Raw genomic sequence first — 15,361 nt, forward strand, 5'->3', positions numbered from 1 at the left:
ACAGCAAAATTATTAGTGAATCAACTGCCTGAAACACTTCGATGACACTTTGATACTATGATACTTTCCCCCATATATTTTGGCCCCTTTGCCTGATTTTCTATTGTCCGCAGAGAGCCTGGGAAGACAATTCAGTCTTTCCTGTGGCATGGGTGAGAGACATCTGTTTTTTGTTACTAATGGTTTTAGAAATTTCTTTTCATTTTGTAACTTTGTTATCAGTCATGCCTCATCTCTAACTTCCTCTAACTTCCTCTCCAGCTCTGGCTCAAGCAGAGGAAAGCATAAGAGGCCCCCTCATTCCCTGATACTGACCCTGGGTTTGGTTTACAATATGCAAGGAAGAGCCTGAGTCATACTGTCCCCAAGCTGTCTACTTCAGCTCTTCTACTGGGGGGTCCAAGACAGAGCCCAGATGCTTGATGATGTTGCCAGAGAGAAGCTGTCATTGAGTTCTGGGCAGAGGGAGAAGGAGGGTCCGCAGCACAATGGCTCTGCCTACAGTACCAGAACTACCACCCCACAGGGCAAGAGTACTCTTTGGTTCAGGCCCCTAGCTAGGCTGCTCCTTCCTCCCTGAATCTTGAAGATCATTCCAGGCTTTGGAAGGTATATGTGCAAATGAGTCGCTGGAGCATAAACCCCTTGTCATCATTGCAAATCTGCCTTTGTGCAAAGCAAGGGTTTTAAAATAGCAGGGCATATTCAGGGAACTGAAAATTGTCTAGTACTGCTTGGAGGAGAGCTGAGAAGTATGAACTTGATTCTTGAGGCAAAGGGAAGCAGAAAGGGTTTCGAAGCATGTAAAAGAAGTGGTCAGATGTGTGGCTTTAGAAAAGATGATCAGAGGATAAGTTAGGGAAAAGTCTGGAGAAGGTGACTTGAACAGGCCGGAAAGGAATGACAAGACCCAACAGAAGCAGGAGTGGGGTTGGAAATGTAGTAACAATAACAGTATTACGAACATCAGTGCAAAGTGACATTTACTGACCACCATGCCATTTCCTTTTAAGTGTCTTAACTTACTTGGTCCTCTCAGATCCTCAGAAAACAGATGAGGAAACCAAGACCCAGATTAAGTGACTTGTCCCTAAGGAATGGGGATTAGGACCCAAAGTGACGGTGTCCAGAGCCATGCAAATAATGACCAATTAGATCTGGGGGAAGGAGAAGACAAAAAGGAATACTGGAAAAGAAAGAAGTTAAGGTGGGCAAGAGGCTATAAACTGAATTGGGAACTGTCCCCCTCCACCCCGCCTTCTTTTGATTCTTACAGTGAATAATTTATATCATTCTCTACATGTTTCACAGTCCTCTCCTCTGGCATGAGAGAAATCTATTTTGATTTCTATTTAAATATATTGCCTTTCCAACCAAATCAAAAACTACCTGAGTACAGCATTATTTACGCTATGTATCACATACTCAAGCAACAATTATTAGATGTCTACTGTGAACCAGACCCTGGGCCAGGCACCAGGAATATAAAGATGAACGTAACAAAACGCCTTTCCTCTGTCGCCCAGGGGGAGTGACAGATAAAGATTTTGATGTGATGTCACAGAGCAACCTAGAGTTCTAAACAATGTGATCTGAGAGCACATGACAGGGAGTTCATTTATATCCACCTGGGGAGGTCATGAAAAGACTCAAGAGCAGTGATTTGTAAACCAGGGATCAGTGTACCCACAGGAGTTCATTCAATGGCTATGTTGTGGATGGACCTTTCAGCCTGATGCAGAAGCCAGAGATATTAGCTGTTCTTGCCACAAGATAAGACATGTAGGAGAAACCTGGAGGTATATGGTTGGAGACTGATAGCAGGTTACTCTGAAAAGTACCATTCATGGTCAGTTTGTACTTACTTGACTGCCTGGCTAACTGAGGCCTGGGATGATTCAACCAGGGTGTTGAGAACAGGGATGTGGCTGCCTGGGATAGCTTGTAAATCCTTACATGCTTGGCCTTTTCAATGGGACTTTTGCTGCTCTTCCCATCAAGGGGTGGGTATGTTTCTCCATTATCTGAATCTGGGCGTGGCCATATAACTAGCTCTGGCAAGTGGGTCATTAGCAAATGTGATGCAAGCAGAAGCTTGAAAATCGCTTGCACGTTGCAGTTTACATCTGTTGCTGTTCTCTGGGAATTCTTCCATCACCATGTGAACAAGCCCAGGCTTGTTCTCCTTCTGGAGATGAGAGACCTAATGGATGGAGGTTCTGTCCCAGACATTCCTAAATCAATCGGCCTCAGCAAAGCTGACCTAGGTAAGAAGTGCCGATAAAACTCACAGGATTCTGAGAAGTTATCAATGTTTATTGCTTTAAATCACTAAGTTGTAGAGCGGTTTGTTACACAGCAAAAGCTAACTGATACACTGCCCTACTTACTCTCTTCCTCACAATCCTAATTAGGATAGTAGACATCAGATAGGAATCATTCACTTGGATTCTGTCCTTAGACTTTGGGGAGGTAAGTCACTGAATCCTTACGACTAAAAGAAAACAAATCTTCTAAATTTGGATGCCACACTGCTTATACTTTGGTTCTAGAATTCCAATACTCTTATAAATTTTGAGTGAGTACAAGGACTCTGCTGGACTATTTACCAGCTCTCTTGCCTCCCTAACCACACTTTGTCTGGTGATGCTGAGTTTGATGAAGTTTCAGACATGAAACAGCAAAGGACCTCACCTCATGTTCTAACTATGAGGAGGATGGAGTCTTGCTCCCCTCTCCAATCTTTATTGAAAAATTGCGAAGTAATATTAAGGGGCTGATTTTTTCCACCTTAAGGGGAAAAATTCTGGGTTGTTATCAGTCCATAAGCCTATATTGCACTGGCTATTCTACAAAAATAAACTAACATTCTCTTACTTATGATTCCATCTGAGTAAAGCTTAGAAATTCCTGCTTTGTTTTCAACATAGGTAAGTTCATTTATTACTTTCATTAATTAATTTGAAATATTTTGGGAAAGAATTGAAAGGGGTTTCACAACAAATAATTCCCCTGGACGGAAAAGCGAGGAACTTAGCTATGGGATGAAAAGAGTGTGAAACTTATCATTGTCCACTCCACATCCCACCTTCTGAGAAATGAGAAGAGATAAAAATGAAAGATGGTAGTTTATGACAGTTGAAACTTTCCTTTTTTTTTTTTTGGCTTTTATTTATCTATTTGTCAGAGAGAGAGAGCACAAGCATGGGGAGCAACAGACAGAGAGAGAAGCAGGCTCTGTGCTGAGCAAGGAGCCTGTTGTAATGCTAGATCCCAGGACCCTGGGATAATGACCTGAGCCGAAGACAGATGCTTCACCACCCAGGCATCCCAACAGTTGAAACTTTTTTTATAATAAAATGGACTTGAGGCAAAAATAAAGATATTTCTTAAATTTGCCTAAATACAGAGGGTAAAGACAGTGAGGGCTAAGAGAGGGACATAATCTGCATAGCTCAGGATATGGGACTTCTGGGTGGGTCAGTGTGAATCCAATTTACGTGAGAGCAAAGAATACCTAGATTAAGGCTCTCAGGAAGAGAGAGAGGAAGGACTGGTGTTTTAGGATTCACCCTCACTCTAGCATTCTTTTCCCCATCTTCACACAGGGAAGGCCATTCATAACTCCAAACCTCAAATGTCACCTCTTTTAGAAGACTTCCTGACCAGAAGAGAATTCATAATTAATTTGTGCTCCTATTTTTGTGCCGATCAGCCTACTTTATAATGTACATTCTCACCTATATACTTATTTGACTAAACAGGATGTTCCAGATTGCAAAAGATGATTGGGGTGGGGGATGAACAGAGAGTGCATCTGGCAAAGCAACTGTCATACAAGAAATACAAAATGAATATTTGTTCAAATAATGAAATGAGACATCAATTAATGAAGAGGGGTGTTTTTAAATAAGTGGGTAGAAAAGATACAGATGTAGTGAAAAGAAGGGCCATCTGTACCCCAATGTTCATAGCGGCAATGGCCACGGTCGCCAAACTGTGGAAAGAACCAAGATGCCCTTCAACAGACGAATGGATAAGGAAGATATGGTCCATGTACACTATGGAGTATTATGCCTCCATCAGAAAGGACGAATACCCAACCTTTATATCAACATGGACGGGACTGGAAGAGATTATGCTGAGTGAAATAAGTCAAGCAGAGAGAGTCAATTATCATATGGTTTCACTTATTTGTGGAGCATAAGAAATAACGCGGAGGACATGGGGAGGAGAGGAGAAGGGAGTTGAGGGAAATTGGAGGGGGAGATGAACCATGAGAGAATAAGGACTCTGAAAAACAATCTGAGAGTTCTGAAGGGGCGGGGGGGTGGGAGGTTGGGGGAGCCTGGTGGTGGGTATTACGGAGGGCACGTTTTGTGTGAAGCACTGGGTGTGGTGCATAAACAATGAATTCTGTTACACTGAAAAGAAATTAAATTTAAAAAAAAGTGGGTAGAGCCACTCAAATATTCTTTGGAACAGATACTAGGAACTTGTTCCAAGTTTCTCAGTAGATGGAATAAACAGAAGTTACCCAATAATGTAAGACCTTGCTTTTCAAACTTTGGTCCATGAACCAGTGTCATCAGCAGGATCTAGGAGTTTGTTGCAAATGCATAATCACAGTTTCCACTCCAGATCTGTTAAACCAGAATCGTGATTTAAACAAGATCTTCAAGAGATTCAAATGAACATTAACAGGGAAGAATGATAATCTAAGATAGTGGCTTTCATAGTTGGCACTAGATTGGAATCACCTGGACAATTTTCTTTCTTTTTTAAAATTTTATCTCCAGTATAGTTTCCAGTGTACAACAGAATGACTCAAAAATTGTATACACTACTTAGTGTTCATCATGATAAGTGTACTATTTATTTATTTATTTATTTATTTGAGAGAGAGAAAGCACAAGCAGGAGGGACAGAGGGAGAAGGAGAGAGAATCTGAAGCAGACTCCATGCTGAGGATGGATCCCAATGTAGGTCTTCATCTCATGACCCTGATGTCCTGACCTGAGCCAAAACCAAGAGTCAGACATTTAACCAACTGAGCCACCCAGGTGCCCCATAATAACTGTTCTCTTAATCCCCTTCGCCTACTTCACGCATTCTCCCACCAATTTGTTCTCTATAGTTAGGAGCCTGTCTTTTGATTTATTGTTAAGTTGTTTTGTTTCTTACAAAGAATTCCACATATGAGAGAATTCATACAGTATTTGCTTTCTCTGACTGAATTATTTCATTTAGCATTATACTCTCTAGATTCATCTATGTTGCTATTTGCTGAACATGGCAAGATGTCATTTGTATTGATGACTGAGTAATATGCTGTTGTATATAGTCCATATCTTCTATATCCATTCATCCATCAATGGACACTTGGGCTACTTCCATTATTTGGCTATTGTAAATAATATTTCAATAAATAAACCCAGGGGTGTACCTGTCTTTTTGAATTAGTATTTTTTACTCTTTGGACAAATATCCAGTAGAGGAATTACAGGATCCTGCTCACCTAGAAGGTTTTATGCACTACTATTTTCTAGGTCCCATCTCTAGAGATTCTAATTTGAATAATCCAGACTTCTCTCTGATCAAGATGAGGTAAAAGAGACCTAATTTATCATCCTGCCTTAAATGGCAGAACAAAAACAGCATATGTGAAATGATGACTTTCAGACTATATTAGTTATGTCTGACTGAATAGATACCCCCAAATCTGCCAGCTTAATAAAACCACACATTTATTACCCCACAGTTTTAGTGTTTCAGGAATCCAGTGTTTCAGGAATCCAGACATGGCTTAACTATCACCAAATTACCATATATTACTAATATCAAGAATGAGACTGTAGCTCAGGGTCTTTCCTGAGGCTGCACTTGAGGAGTCAGACAGTGCTGTGGTCTCATCTGAATGCTGGACTGAAGAAGGATCTACTGCTAAGCTCACCCGAGTTGTTGGCAGGATTCAGTTCCTTGTGGACAGCTGGACATAGGGCCTTCATTACTCTCTGGCTGTTGGCCAGAGGCTACCCTCAGTACTTTGCCATTGAAACCACTCCAACATGACAGCTTGCTTCATCAAAGCAAGCAAGAGAGAGTCTGCAAGCTAGAAGAAAGTCACAGTTTTCTGTAACTTTCTGTAGTCAGAGGAATGGCATCCTACTATACTTGCCATATCCTTTGATGGGTCACTAGATCTCACCCACACTCAAGAAAAGAGGGATACATGAAATATGAATACCAGAAGGCAGAGATCACTGAAGGCCAGCCCAGACACTGCCTACTGTACAGGCATTCAATAACAGTTATCAAGGGACTGTAATTTCTAACAGAAAGGAAATAAACAGGGTCAGTTGAACAACTGTTTAGCTTACTACCAGGAAACAGGTCCAAGCTACGATGCTTGAAAGGGGAAATCAAACAGAGTCCAGTGCACTCTGCAAGGTGAAGATACAGAGAGAATAGTTCAGGATGTTAAGGCAGCAAGAATGTATGAGACAGAGTACTGAATGTACAAAGAAAAAGCTCAGAAAATTTACTGAGGGATCCCTTGGAGTCTTTGCCTGAATACTAATTTGTGCATGTCTGAGCAGAAACTACATGAATCCAGGAAAATTACCATCAGAAATATACTAAAAGCTTCTCTGGACTTGCTCTAATTAAATTTAAAAGCAAAGGAAATCTCTAACGTTCTAAACTAGTTCCAGGTAGATTACTCAGGTGCCAGAACAAAATCTAACTCTATTTGAAGGAATATGACAAAATCCAGCAATCAATAATGTAAAACTCACAACACCTGTCATCCAATAACAAATGAGCAAGCATGCAAAGAAGTAAGAAAATAAGACCTAAAACCAGGACAGAATTGAATTAATAGAAACAGACCCAGAAATAACAGAGAGTGGAAGTAGCAAACAAGTATCTTAAAAAAAAAAAAAAAAACTGGAACACCTATTATAAATATTCTCCATGCATTTAAGAAGGTAAAACATGACCATGATGTGGGAAAAAATGGAAGACAGAGAAAGACCCAAAGACTCAAGGAAAGAAAACATGAAATGAAAAATAGATTGTGTAGATTAAGACTAGACACTGAAGAGGAAAGTTCATTATTATCAAGGCACAATAATAAAATATCCAAAATGAAACAAAACTACTGGAAAAACATGAAAAGTGCAGCCATGACCTGGGCCACAGTGTCAAGTGGGCTAATTTCTATGCAATTATAATCTCAGAAAGAAGGAGGGAGGGTAGGGCGCCAGGGTGGCTCAGTGGGTTAGGCCGCTGCCTTCAGCTCAGGTCATGATCTCAGGGTCCTGGGATCGAGTCCCACATCGGGCTCTCTGCTCAGCAGGGAGCCTGCTTCCCTCTCTCTCTCTCTCTCTGCCTGCCTCTCTGTCTACTTGTGATCTCTCTCTGTCAAATAAATAAATAAAATCTTTAAAAAAAAAATAAAAGAAGGAGGGAGGGAACAATTTTTTTTTAAGAATTTAAAAAAATTTTTTTATTTCTTTCCAGCATAACAGTATTGTTTTTGCACCACACCCAGTGCTCCACGCAATATGTGCCCTCCCTAATACCCACCACCTGGTTCCCCCAACCTCCTACCCCCTGCCCCTTCAAAACCCACAGATTGTTTTTCAGAGTCCATAGTCTCTCAGGGTTCACCTCCCCTTCCAATTTTCCTCAACTCCCTTCTCCTCTCCATCTCCCCTTGTCCTCCATGTTATTTGTTATGCTCCACAAGTAAGTGAAACCATATGATAATTGACTCTCTCTGCTTGACTTATTTCACTCAGCGTAATCTCTTCCAGTCCCGTCCATGTTGCTACAAAAGTTCGGTATTCATCCTTTCTGATGGAGGCATAATACTCCATAGTGTATATGGACCACATCTTTTTTATCCATTTGTCCGTTGAAGGGCATCTTGGTTTTTTCCACAGTTTGGCGACCGTGGCCATTGCTGCTATGAACATTGGGGTACAGATGGCCCTTCTTTTCACTACATCTGTATCTTTGGGGTAAATACCCAGCAGTATAATGGTAGGGTCATAGGGAAGCTCTATTTTTAATTTCTTGAGGAATCTCCACACTGTTCTCCGAAGTGGCTGCAACAACTTGCATTCCCACCAACCGTGTAAGAGGGTTCCCCTTTCTCCACATCCTCCCCAACTCATGTTTCCTGTCTTGCTAATTTTGGCCATCCTAACTGGTGTAAGGTGGTATCTCAATGTGGTTTTAATTTGAATCTCCCTGATGGCTAGTGATAATGAACCACATCAGGGAGGGAACAATTTTTAAAGAAATAATGTCAAAATTTTCCAAATTTGATGACTTCTATAAACTCACAGATTCAGGAACTCAAATGAATTAGGGCAGAATAAGCATGAAAAAAGAGGTACATTATAATTAAGCTATTAAAGCCAGTGATAAAGAAAAAAATTTTTAAAGCAGGGGAAAAAGATACTGTATGTAAAAAGGAATAACGATAGGAATTTTAGCAAGCTTCTCCACAGAGTCTATGCAAATCAGAAGACAATGGAAAGTCATCTTTAAAGTATGAAAGGAAAAAAGCAGCGATCTAAAATTTTTTAACCATAAAAAACTTCCAAACTTGAGGGCAAACTAAAGATATTTCAGACAAACAATGCTCCCTGCCAGCCAACATGAATTATAAGCAATGCAACAGGAAGTTCTTTAGGCAGAAGGAAAATGATAGCAGATGGAAATGCATAAAGGAATAAAGAGAGCCAGAAATGGTAAATATGTCGATAAAAAGACATTTTTCTCTTTCAAAAAAAATTTTTTTAAGTAATTGTTTAACATAAAAATATCAATATATTCTGAAAATGTAAATTATACATACAAGGAAGAAAAAATTATAATAATATCACAAAAGACAAGAAACCAGGAATTAGGCTACCCATTGTAAAGATTTTATACCATATGCTGATCTAAGTGTAACCTGTGAGGAGAGATCTCTTCCTCATTCTGTTCTCTCACAGTAGGAGAATGATATAAGAATGGTGACTGCAGTCAATGGATTTGAGCCACACAGAACCCAGAAGAGAAGGGAAGTTGGTGGGGCCCCAGACCTCAGTAATGAGGGAGTGGTGACAATTCTGGTGAAAGACGCTACTATTGCTGTCTGTATCTTGCTTTTTCCCTAGGAGAGCCTAGAGCAATAGGTTTCTCACAATTAAAAAAAAAAAATCATTATTTTTGTCACATACCCATGAGAACTGCCTTAACTTTTGTTTATGAAAAACACCTGAAAAAAAAAAATCAGAGGAACCAAGGGATGAAAATGAAGGACAGATAAATCTGCATTCATTAATTGAACCCAATATTAATTTTACTTAATGGTAAACCAAGCCAATTTGTATAAATCTAAAAGCTTCTTTGAATTCATATATTAAAAAAAAAAAACTATTAAAAAGAGAACCCCGCAACCTCACCACGTTTCTCAAATCAGATGATGTGTGGCTGTCCTGCTTTACCACTGCATGGGATGGAGACTGAGCACAACAAGGCTGATGGCCCAGCAACCACAGGATTAGGAATCTTCACTCTTGAGGGCCCACATGAGGAGGACACATCTGTCAGGAGACAGGGATTCACAGTCTGGGTCTGCACTTTAAAAAAAAAAAAGCCTGGAAAAAAGGGTCTAGAGGACAGTTACGAGCAAATTAAGGAGACTGAAATTAGGATCTATGAGGAATGCTTTATAAAGGGTTGGAGGTAATTCTGCATGAAAAAGAAAAAGAGTGACTAGCTGTCTTCAAATAAATTAAGAGTAATTACCAATAGATAATTAACAGTACAGCCCATTCCCATTATATGAGATAGAAACAAGCCGGAATGAGTTTAAATTGCAACAGTGAAGTTTGAACATGGAGGGAAGAACTTATTGACCAGAAGGGTGAGTAAGCATGCAGAAAAATCTAAAATAGTTTTCTTAAAAATATTAAGTTCTTAATAATTAAGAATTAATTATTAATAATATATTAAGTTCTTAATATATTCTTAAAATATTTTAAGTGAAGCTCTGTCTTCCTAACACATTTGGTGATAGATAGTGAAAACTTCATCCAGCTGATCCTTTAAAGTCATGTGCATGAAACAGCTGTAAGGTAAGTGATTCGTTAATGAATTAATTGAACTCAGTAAACCTTTTGCAGCTTTGGGGAAATAAAGAAAAGAAAAGCATAGAAGTCCTATTGTCTGATCTTGTTCTGAAGTAATTTATATTATAAAATTAGAGTAACAATGTCCATCTGATGGTGGACTCATTCTTATGGTCTCAGACAGCAGACAGAACTCCGTCTAATTTCACAGGTCCTTATGGTGAGACTACAGAGATTTACCCAAATTACTCAACGCCTTGACTCCTCGGTGAATCACTGCTTTCTACCACCTACAAAACAAGTTGCCTGAGCCTAAACTAAGATTTAGAACAGGTGAAAATGAAGATGAAGTTGGAGGATTGTGATACATGCATGAACTGTTTTTCCAGAAAGCTAGTCACCAAATGATTAAGGCAGTGGTTCTTCAGGTGTGTTTTCCATACCAGGATGAGCCTCCCCTGGGAACCTGCTGGAAATGCAAATTCTTGGGTCCCACCCAAGGCCTACTAAATTTGCAGGTGGAGCCCAGCATCTTGGGTTTTAATAACCCCTCCTGGTGATTCTGATACACACTAAGATTTGATAACCTTTGGCTTAAAGGAATGATTTGTAATTATTCCCAGCTGAGCCCAACCTAAGTTTCAACATCTGGCGACTGGTGTTAACTTGTAAAACTATGGGTCTCTAGCTTCATGAACTGAAATGTACAGGAGTTTCAAGTTTCCTACATGAAGGAGACACAGATGGAAGATGTCTTGCCTGGATTGTAGGTGGGGTACTTATTCAATATCTACTAACTGGGAAAAAAAAAAAGAAAAAAGAAAAAGTAGAAGCTTTGCATATAATAGAATGCACAAGTATTTGTTGATTATTTAATTCAGTCTAGTCCTTCTGTCTAATCAACTGGTTTGGATCCCCAAAGGAGTGGGGAGGGCTAGGAGCTGAATGATCTATGTTCATGAAAACAAAACAAAACAAAACAAAATGAAAGCTGTCTTAGAACTTGGATCATCAGCCACTGCCTCAAGGCCCAGGTAGAAAAGTAAAGGTCAGCCCTGTTCCACACTGGCGCCTAGACATTTCTAAGGACACGAAGCAGCTCCCAGGAGACCAGCTTGTCCAAAAAGGCAGCAGCAGTAGAAATCATGGTACGGACACAGACCTAGCAAGGGGCAGACAGGGCAGCTGGCATTCGAATATCAATATGGCTGTATCTCTATCCACAGACTGAGGAGGTCCCGATCGGGAATGAGGGCCCAAATATAATATCTAAAGCAAAATTAAACTCAGCCAGGAAAAATGAAAAAAAGCTTGTGACCCAGGTTCCCTTCAGGGTGTTAGAGAGCAATTTAAAGCCTTGGCAAGCTTGGTCTAGGTGCTTTCAGATTCAAAGCAGTGCAGTGATTGTCAGGCTCAATAGCTAGCTATCTGTTGATGTCAATGGTCTGGGAATTATACACCACTAGAAAAATCAATTCCTATAAAGTTTTTTAAATGGGTAAAACCACAGGAGCTTCTGTATGAACGGTAGAACAGAGAACACTGAAGCTGAGAGACCTCAGGTCTATCTTGAACGGGTGGTCAACATGTATGTATTGCTTCTAAACTGTGGCGGCCACTAATTCATACTAAAAATATTTATGGGGTACCTACCATGCATCAGGAATGGTGCTAGCCACTGGGAATCATTGGAATCAGGAGACTACGGTCAGGTACTCTAGAACTGCTCTGTTCAATATGGCGGCCCCTAGCCACATGTGGTTATTGAAATTCAATTCCTTAGTCCCATGCACCACATTCCAAGTATTCAGTGTGGCTAACGACTACCGTTTTGGTCAGCACAGATACAAAATACAAAGTAACAGAGGGGGAGCTTCCCACCGTCTGTCCTCCCAAGCCTCAGTGCTGGGGTTTTCCTTTCCCACTTCCAACTCCCCCAGGGTATCAAAGCCCCCTTTGAGGGTTGGTGCTGCTACACGCATCCTGCACCACAGTATTGGCAGAAGGTATCTGTGTGGATCATTTTAACCTGGTCTCAGAAGAATCTTGAGGCAGATGCAGGCCTCCTTTTGCCGAGTAGACCACGGGCAATATGGCACACACTCTCCAATTCCACTGTTATGGTATAAATTCTGGCTATTGTATAAAGCCTGCCCCTTTTGATTCTCAAAAAAAAAAAAATCTATTGCAGAAGTTAAAAAGAAACCTGGAACATTAACAGTCTCTTGCTTTTTCTCTTGCTCCTATTCTTCTCTCTACAGCAATGAGGGAGGAAAATCACTTGCAAGGACAAGAGGAAAACGAAAGCACAAAGATTAATATTTCAAGATATTATCTTGCCACATCAAAACAGTAGAAAACATGACTCTTGCCTCCAAGCTGCCTATATAACTGGAAAAACATGAAAAATGGGGAAACTCATGAAAAGTTAATAACCATAAAGAGGAGAGTAACAATATTAAACAGAAATGACAGAGGTGTCACTCGATCTACATGATGAACCCTCGAGGGCTTATAGACCCTAAGAATGACTTTTCACAGAAGGGTGAGTTCTGAGCTGCACAGATTTAGATGGGCAGAAGGGAGAAGAGGTGGAATTTCAGGTGGAGAAACGTAATAAGCAGAAGTGTGAATGTGGAGTTCAAGTGTTTGGGGCAAAAGGAATCTAAGAGTTTGACTGTCATGCCGCATGTGGGGACTGAAATAAGCCTGCAAGGGGAGCCTGAGAGACTACTGCAGGAAACCCTGAATGCAGGGCTGAAGTGTTTGGTCACATCTCACAGAGGGATGAGGATGTCCTTGAACTGTGTGCATAGGGAAGGGATACAGCTAGAGCAGCGTAATGACAATGAATGAGACACTGAACCCTAGCAGCAGCATTTGGCTATCTGGAAATACTGAAGCTGAGGCAGGCAGGAGACAGGAGGGAGGGGAGGAGGCTACTATAGGGGTGTGGGCATGAAGTGACCTAGGCCTAGAAGAGGGTGGGTGGCAGAGGAATGAAAAAGAATCAATGAGCATGAGTAGCATGCTGAAGTGAAAATCAACAAGGCTTTGATTCTTTGGAGCTGAGGGAGAAAGAAAAGTCAAATATACTATTAACTTGGGCAAATTACTTAGCATCTATAAAATAGTGATAATAGCTGTGTTTTACAGGTTTGCCCTGTGAATTAATAAAAAGACCTCTGTCAAATACAAGAAGTCACTGGCATACAGATGCAATTTAAATCCGTTATTTGAAACTGAGACGGCCCAGAGCTGCCCTCCTCATTCCAGCAGCCAGGGCCGCAGGGAAGAAGATCCAGCTGGAAGGGCAAGACTGACATATCCTCTTTTCTTTAAGGTCTGGGAGACATTATACTCTCAGGTGAGGACCACTGGACTGTAACAGAACTTTCCAGAATATACTGGGGCCCTGTGCTCTATTTTCAACACATGCCACATTTCAGGTCTCTAGAAGGTATCTGAGGTCCCTCCCACAACAAATAAAGGCTCACAGCTCAAAACCCTGATGTGCTTGTGTCTTTTTTTTTTTTTTTTAACATTTATTTATTTGAGAAAGGGGGAGAGAGCAAGAAGAGGTGCAAAGAGAGAGAATCTCAAGCAGTCTCCCCACTGAGTATAGAGCCTGATGTGGGGCTCCATCTCACAACTCTTAGTCATGACCTGAGCAGAGACCAAGAGTTGGACGCTCAACTGACAGAGCCACCCAGGCATTCCTGCTTGTGTCTTTAACTGTCTCAAACATCTAGTCTCATTGTTTAAGCCACCTTGCCAGCTGCTTTCCCTGTCTCTAATCATTTCTAATAAAATACTGTCTATGTCTCTACCTGGTCCACAAAACCTTGTTTAACAGGCAATATTGTTGCATATGCCTTAGATTTACAACAGAAATAGTAAAAGTTGCTGCTACCATGCTTGTTCTCATTTTTTAAGTAAGAGATAAGGAAGAAAAGAGAAAGGAGAAAAGGAAAAATGAGTAGGAAATTATTCTATTTATGTTGAGTGCTACTGCTTGAGGAAAGGCTGGGTAAATTAGTGGTGCATAAAGGGGCAGATGGAGATTTTTATAAAAATTGTGAAAAAAAAATCCCCTGAGCACGTTCAAATACTCTAGAAATTGTAGGTCTTGAGTCTTTATTATGTTGAATTTAACTTCAAATCTCTGCCCATCATTTTTACTTGAAACAGTATATATAAGTAGGCTGTGAGGATATAGATATCGATATCTGTGTATGCGTGTGTGTACATGGAAGAATACATCTACACACACATGTAGGAATGTATATACTTGTAAAGGGACACAGAAGGGAAAGAGAATAATATGGATGAAGGGGGTAACTTTAAATCAAGAAATGGGGAAGGAGTTAGGAAGAACATATATGTATGGAAGAAGAAATAAATTAGTTTATGAAAAGCAAAAAGAGAAAGGAAAAAGAAGAGAGAGACATAAGCCTGCCACCAGGAGGTGTTGGGCATTAGTCTAGTAAATGAGACCCACACACAGGGGCAGTGCAGCTGTGCAGAGCAAGAGGAAAAACACCATTGGACTAATTATATGCATGGTCCAAGTCTAAGCTCATAACTTGGGAGAGTATCTCTGTTCTGGAACTTAAAGAAGAGTCAACACACATTATAAGATGGTTTATAAACAATGAGTAACTTCCTTCCAAGGGATCCAGTGTCTCTTCCTGCCCTGGCTGGACAGAAAGTATCACTGAGGCCCCACCTGATTTACTTATTTCCTTGGCCCCATGAAAATATTCCTATCTGCTGTCCCCTAAGTTCAGAACAGTGCTCTAAGTGATGGTTTGTTAAACTTACCCATACAAATGTGAATGGGAATATGAATGAGTCAATTTACAGTAGCACTTATGATTCTAGATGATTTTCTAGAAATAATCATTTAGGCTCCAAAGGTGTCTTGGCCAAGTTGACAGTCTAGTTGTGAACACAGGGTTGGATAGGGAATTTCTTTTGCTGTGACTTCTTAGGTCACATGGTATGAAACACACATTCAGGGCAAAAAGGGGAGGTAGAGAAGGCCACTGCCAAGGGACAGGGTCAGAAAACTGAGAGATATCTGCAAAAGTGGGGATACTTTGGCTTTTCTCCATTTAATTCTCAGAGAATCCTGGCAGGGCTCCTGGTAAGCTCTTGGACATGGGTGACGAACTGTCACAGTCTGGCCAGGACTGAAAGTCTCCAGAGATGTGGAACTTTCAGGA

At 40.6% G+C, this 15,361-nt stretch overlaps 1 long non-coding RNA gene across 1 annotated transcript; it reads left to right on the top strand.

Annotated features, from left to right (window-relative positions):
* Positions 1-1,599: 1,599 nt before the first annotated feature.
* On the top strand, positions 1,600-13,637 carry LOC116586294. Its single transcript, XR_004283969.1, has 3 exons — positions 1,600-2,267; positions 12,395-12,678; positions 13,290-13,637. It is a non-coding gene; the product is annotated as an uncharacterized LOC116586294 (long non-coding RNA).
* The last annotated feature ends 1,724 nt before the right edge of the window (positions 13,638-15,361 follow it).

Source organism: Mustela erminea, chromosome 3 (genome assembly GCF_009829155.1).
Source record: "Mustela erminea isolate mMusErm1 chromosome 3, mMusErm1.Pri, whole genome shotgun sequence".
Lineage (NCBI taxonomy): Eukaryota > Metazoa > Chordata > Mammalia > Carnivora > Mustelidae > Mustela > Mustela erminea.